The sequence below is a fragment of the Ornithorhynchus anatinus genome, unplaced genomic scaffold, assembly GCF_004115215.2.
Source record: "Ornithorhynchus anatinus isolate Pmale09 unplaced genomic scaffold, mOrnAna1.pri.v4 scaffold_224_arrow_ctg1, whole genome shotgun sequence".
Lineage (NCBI taxonomy): Eukaryota > Metazoa > Chordata > Mammalia > Monotremata > Ornithorhynchidae > Ornithorhynchus > Ornithorhynchus anatinus.
Window position 1 is genome coordinate 1,047,298 of NW_024396724.1, and position 5,780 is coordinate 1,053,077.

Below are 5,780 nucleotides of genomic sequence, written 5' to 3' on the forward strand. Positions count from 1 at the left end.
TAACTCTCTTCCCCTCTTCAAAGTCCTACTGAGAGATCACCTCCTCCAGGAGGCCTTCCCAGACCAAGCCCCCCTTTCCCTCTGCTTCTCCTCCCCTCCCCTTCCTTCCCCACAATCCCCTCTTGCCCCTTCCCCTCCCCTCAACACTTGCTCATTTGTATATATTTATTACCCTATTTATTTCGTTAATGAGGTTTTTATCCCCTTGATTCTTTTTATCTTGATGATGTTGTCTTGTTTTGTTTTGTTCTGTTTTGCTTTGCTGTCTGTCTCCCCCGCTTAGACTGTGAGCCCATCATTGGGCAGGGATTGTCTCTGTTGCTGAATTGTACATTCCAAGCGCTTAGTACAGTGCTCTGCACATAGTAAGTGTCCAATAAATACTACTGAATGAATAGTTCTAACAAAAAATCACTACCCACCTGCTGCATCCCATTAGTAAGAATTCCCCCATTGAGGTCACCCCTATCTGCATCTCTGACAGAAGGCCACAGATCTGTGATGAGAGAGTCACGCTGATTGGGACATGGCATACAGGGGAAAGGTCGGCCACTTCTGTGACCCAGGAAAAATACAGAGGGAAAGAATGGGAGAGGAAGGGAGGAGAAAGAAGGGTAATAATAATAATAATGCTGTTATTTGTTAAGCGCTTACTATGTGCCGAGCACTATTCTAAGTGCTGGGGTAGATACAGGATAATCAGGTTGTCCCACGTGAGGCTCACAGTCTTACCACAGATGAGGTAACTGAGGCACCGAGAAGTGAAGTGACTGGCCCAAAGTCACACAGCTGACAGGTGGTGAAGCTGGAATTGGAACCCATGACCTCTGACTCCTAAACCCAGGATCTTTCCACTGAGCCACGCTGCTTCAGTGAGAGTCAGAGGGAAAGAAGTCATAGGACCTGAATGGGGGAGAAGGAGGAGTGTTATAGAGAACAAGAACTTGGCTCTATAATAATAACAACAGTAATAACAATAATAATAATTGTGGTATTTGTTAAGCACTTACTATGTGGCAGACACTGTTCTAAGTGCTTGGGAAGATACAAGGTAATCAGGTTGGAGACAATCCATATCCCACCTGGGGATCACAGTCTTAATCTCAAATTTACAGTTGAGGTAATTGAGGAAGAGAAGAGTGAAGTGACATGCCCAAGGATACAACAGGTGGGATTAAAACCCAAATCCTTCTCAGGCCCAGGCTCTATCCACTAAGACACATTTCTACTCCAATTTATTTTAATATCTGTCTCTCCCCTAGTTTTAAAGCTCCTTGTGGGCAGAGATGGTCAAAGCCTACTGTTTTGTGTTGTAGTCACCCAAGCTCAGTTCAGTGCTCTGCACACAGTAGGTGCTCAATAATTATGATTGATTGATTGACTGTAGCACTGCTTTGGGATACTTCCACCTCCAACCTAACAGCCAGGGCTGAAGTGGGGGTCTCTGTGGCATGGCAATCTCTGTCTCCTCTACCCCTCTTACTCCTATGGAAGGTGGGAACATTGCTGGGTCAGAGGTGTCCTGGAGAGCAGCTGAGAACGGACAGGAATGAGCCTCTTCCAGGCCATGGTCCCTCCCTGGCCCCCGGTAATCCCCTTACCCCAGGAGACAAGCAGGGAGGGGGAACCATAGTGCTCAGGGAGACGTGTGCTAGGCAGCCTCTTCTTTCTGGCCCAGTCCTCCGGGCCAGTCACCACCTGAGAGCCGAACTAAATTCTAATCTAAAGCTATAGAGATCTTAAGAAAAGGCCAAAACCACACTGACAGAAAGACGGCTTTCTCCTACTCGCTTATCTCCATTGCTCTTGCTGGCTGGGTGGGCAGCTCCTGGGCAACCAGACTCTGACAGGACAGAGCTTACACAGCATTTATTGGTGGTTTTCCTCAACTCTGCCCTCCCTCAAGGAATGATTAGTGTATGTGTGTGTGTGCCTGAATGAGTGAATCGCTGCGCACTAATTTGCTCTGACACTTGGACTGAGGTATCTCTGGAAATGCCCAGATTCCCCTACCTGCTGCCTATCAGTCTGGGGCAAGATGAGCCCAGATCTCTCCTCGCAATTACCCATTGCTAATTGACCATCAGATCCTGATTCAGAGACATGGCAGCATCAGTGCCCTATCCTGCATCCCCAAGGACAACCCAGCTCCCACCCATAGCCCAGCTCTGCCAGGATCCAAGCCTGAATCTTCAGTGTGAGTCTGCCACTCTCACCCTCAGGGTCACACGTGGCTTCAGATGTTCCAGCCCAGAGCTCAGCGCCCTCAGCACCACCAACCACAGCATGTCATAAACCCCATAGCAAGAGAGAGATTGGAAATTGAGATATGGATTTGGAAGCCTTCTGCATAAAAGTGATAGCAGAAATCCAGTGAACAGATAAAATCCCCGGTTGCATTTAGAATGATTAGGTGGGAGGGCCAGGACCCTGGCTTTGTGGGACTCCCCTGGTTATGGATTGATATGTGGAAGGGGAGTCCGTGGTTGACACTGAGGGGAAACAGTATGACCTGATGAATAGAGCACAGGCCTGTGAGACAGAGGATCTGGATTCTAATCCCAGCTCCTCCATTTGTCTGCTGGGTGATCTTGGGCAAGTCACTTCCCTTCTCTGTGCCTCAGTTACCTCCTCTGTAAAATGGGATGAAAACTGTGAGCCTCATGTGGGACATGGACCCATGTTCAACCGGATTACCTTTTATCTACCCCAGTGCTTAGAACAGTGCCTAGCACTTAATAAGCACTTGATAAATGTGATAATAAAAATACTGAGATATGGGGAGAGAGATAGGAAAGAGCACGGGCTTAGTGGAAAGAGCATGGGCTTGGGAGTCAGAGGAGGTGGGTTCCAATCCCAGATCTGCCACTTGTCTGCTGCATGACCTGGGGCAAGCCACTTGCCTTCTTTGTACCTCAGTTACCACATCTGTAAAATGGAGATTAAGGCTCTGAGCCCCATCTGGGACAACCTGGTTACCTTGTATCTACCCAAGTACTTAGAACAGTACTTGGCACATAATAAGTGCTTAACAAATAACATACCTATTATTATTATTATTATTTTTATTATTTTGGGGGAAACCAAGGGTGTCTAGTGATTCCACAAGATCACACAATCAGTCAATCAACCAATGGTACTTATTTTAGCTCTTACTATGTGAAGAACACTATATTAAGCACTTAAGAATATCCAATACAATAGAGGCTGTGGACCTGAGCCCTGCCCACAACGAGTTTACAGTCTATGCGGGAGACAAACTTCAAAATAAATTACCAAAACAGGAAATGGCCGAGTGTTTAAGGATAGTCATAAAGGTTTCATGGGAATATGGGTGGGCTGAGTATCAAGTCGACTTCATTTAGGCACAAGGAAAATTTGAAAAGAATTGACTCAGTTAGACTGGGCCACTGGGGCACCATGAATCTCCTTTTACCAATCACTAGTTCTGTCCAGTGCAGTGCCCAGTTATTGGTACAGTCATTCAACCTATCCCAACTGGATAACTGCATCAACCTCCTTTCTGACCTTCCAACCTCCTGTCTCTCCCCACATCAGTCCATACTTCACTCTGCTGCACCGATTATCTTTCTACAGAAACATTCAGGCCATGTCACCCACATCCTCAAAACTATCCAGGAGTTGCCTATCAACCTCCTTATCAAACAAAAACTTCTCACTATTGGCTTCAGAGGTCTCCATCCCCAAGGACAACCTCCTTCTTACTTCACTTTCCTTCTCACTTCACTTCCCTTCTCTCCTTCTACAGCGCAGCCTGCACACTCCACACTCTGCCGCTAACCTCCTCACTGGGCCTCCATTTTGCCTGTCCCACCGTCAACTCCTGGCACACATCCTACCTCTGGCCTGGAAAATCTCCCTCCTCAAATTCACCAAACAATTACACTTCCCCTCTTCAAAGCCCTACTGAAGATTCATCTCCTCCAAGAGGTCTTCCCAGACTAAGCCCTCCTCTTCCTCAGCTCTCGCTCCATTGTGCATCACCAATTTGCTCCCTTTGCTCAAACCTCTCCCCCCGACAACATTTGTGTACATATGAGCATATGTACTATTCTATTTATTTTTTATGATGCCTGTTTGCTTGTTTTTCTGTGTATATACCTATAATTCTATTTTTTTTTTATATGGATGCCCATTTACTTGTTTCAAAGTCTGCCTCCCCTTTCTAGACTGTAAACCTAAGGTTAACAGGGATTGTCTCTCTTTATTGTTGAACTGTACTTTCCAAGAGCTTAGTACAGTGCTCTGCACACAGTAAGTGCTTAATAAATATGAATGAATGAATGAATGAATGAATGAATGAATGAATGGTAATAGGTTGTGGGGCCTGTTGGAGGATGGAATCGATCAATCAATTGATTGCATTCATTGAATGCTCACTATGTGCAGAACAGGGAGGCTTTCTGATCTAGAACAGTCTATCTAGAATTTAGTTGTGCCCAGAAACTGTACTAAGTTTCTGGGGGAGTACAAAAGAGTACCCTGCCCTCCAAAGTCTTACAATATAGGTATGAGGTCTTCTAACTCTTGTATTTTTCCAACCATTTCCTACAACACTGTACACATTTCTTGTTTTGTCCTATGCTGTCGAGTCATACCGACCCATAGCAATGTCATGAACACATCTCTCCCAGAATCCCACCTCCTTGTGCAATCATTCTGGTAATGGATCCATAGAGTTTTCTTGGTAAAAATATGAAAGTGGTTTACCATTGCCTCTTTCCATGCAGTAAAGTCTACACGCTCGACTCTCTCCCATGCTGCTGCTGCCCAGCACAGGTGAGTTTTGACTTGTAGCAGATTGCCTTCCACTCATTAGCCACTGCCCAAGCTAGGAATGGAATGGGTAGGCCTCTGCTTGACTCTCCCTCCCGTAGTTGGGACTGGAAGCGTACTGGAAACTCTTCAGGTGCCATCCTCAGAGGGGCTCTGTGAACATAGTAGCTGCTAAAGTAATCAGTCAATCAGTGATATTTATTGAGTGCTTACTGCATACAGAGAGCATTGTACTGAGTGTTTGGGAGAGTACAATAGAAGAGAGTTGGTAGATACGTTCCCCACCTACAGTGAGCTCACATTTATCGGGGCAGATACAGATAATAATATAAATTAATGAATTATGGATATGTACATAAGTGCTGTGGGGCTGAGAGTGAAGTGAATATCAAGTGTCCAAAGGATACTGATCAAAGTGCATAGATGGCACAGAATGGAGAGGGAGTCGCAGAAGGAGGGCTTAATCAGTATGGTTTAGCAGAAGGAGCACGGGCTTGGGAGTCAGAGGATGTGGGTTCTAATCCTGGCTCTGTCACTTGTCTGCTGTGTGAACTTGGGCAAGCCACTTCACTCCTCTATGCCTCAGCTACCTCATCTGTAAAATGGGGATTAAAATTGTGAGCCCCACATGGGGCAACCTGATTGCCTTGTATCTACCCCAGCACTTAAAACAGTGATTGGCACATAGTAAGTGCTTAACAATTGTCCTAATAATAATAATGATAATTAGTATTGATACTATTAATAGTCAGGGAAGGCCTCTTGGAGTTTCTTTTATGGTATTTGTTAAGCACTTCTCAGGTTTCAGGCACTTTTCTTAGTTCTGGGCTAGATATCAGATAATTAGGATGGACCCAATCCCTAGTCTACATAGTTCTTGCAGGCTAAATCGGAGAGATGAGGATTAAATCTCCATTTTCCCCCTTTTACAGAGGCACAGAGAAGTTAAGTGACTTCCCCAAGGTCACACAAGCGGTGGAGCT

General features: G+C 45.6%; 1 non-coding gene across 1 annotated transcript; it reads right to left on the reverse strand.

Moving 5' to 3' along the window:
• Positions 1-4,810: 4,810 nt before the first annotated feature.
• LOC114808790 lies at positions 4,811-4,948 on the reverse strand. The gene has a single exon (XR_003756560.1). It is a non-coding gene; the product is annotated as a small nucleolar RNA SNORA7 (small nucleolar RNA).
• Between the last annotated feature and the right edge of the window lie 832 nt (positions 4,949-5,780).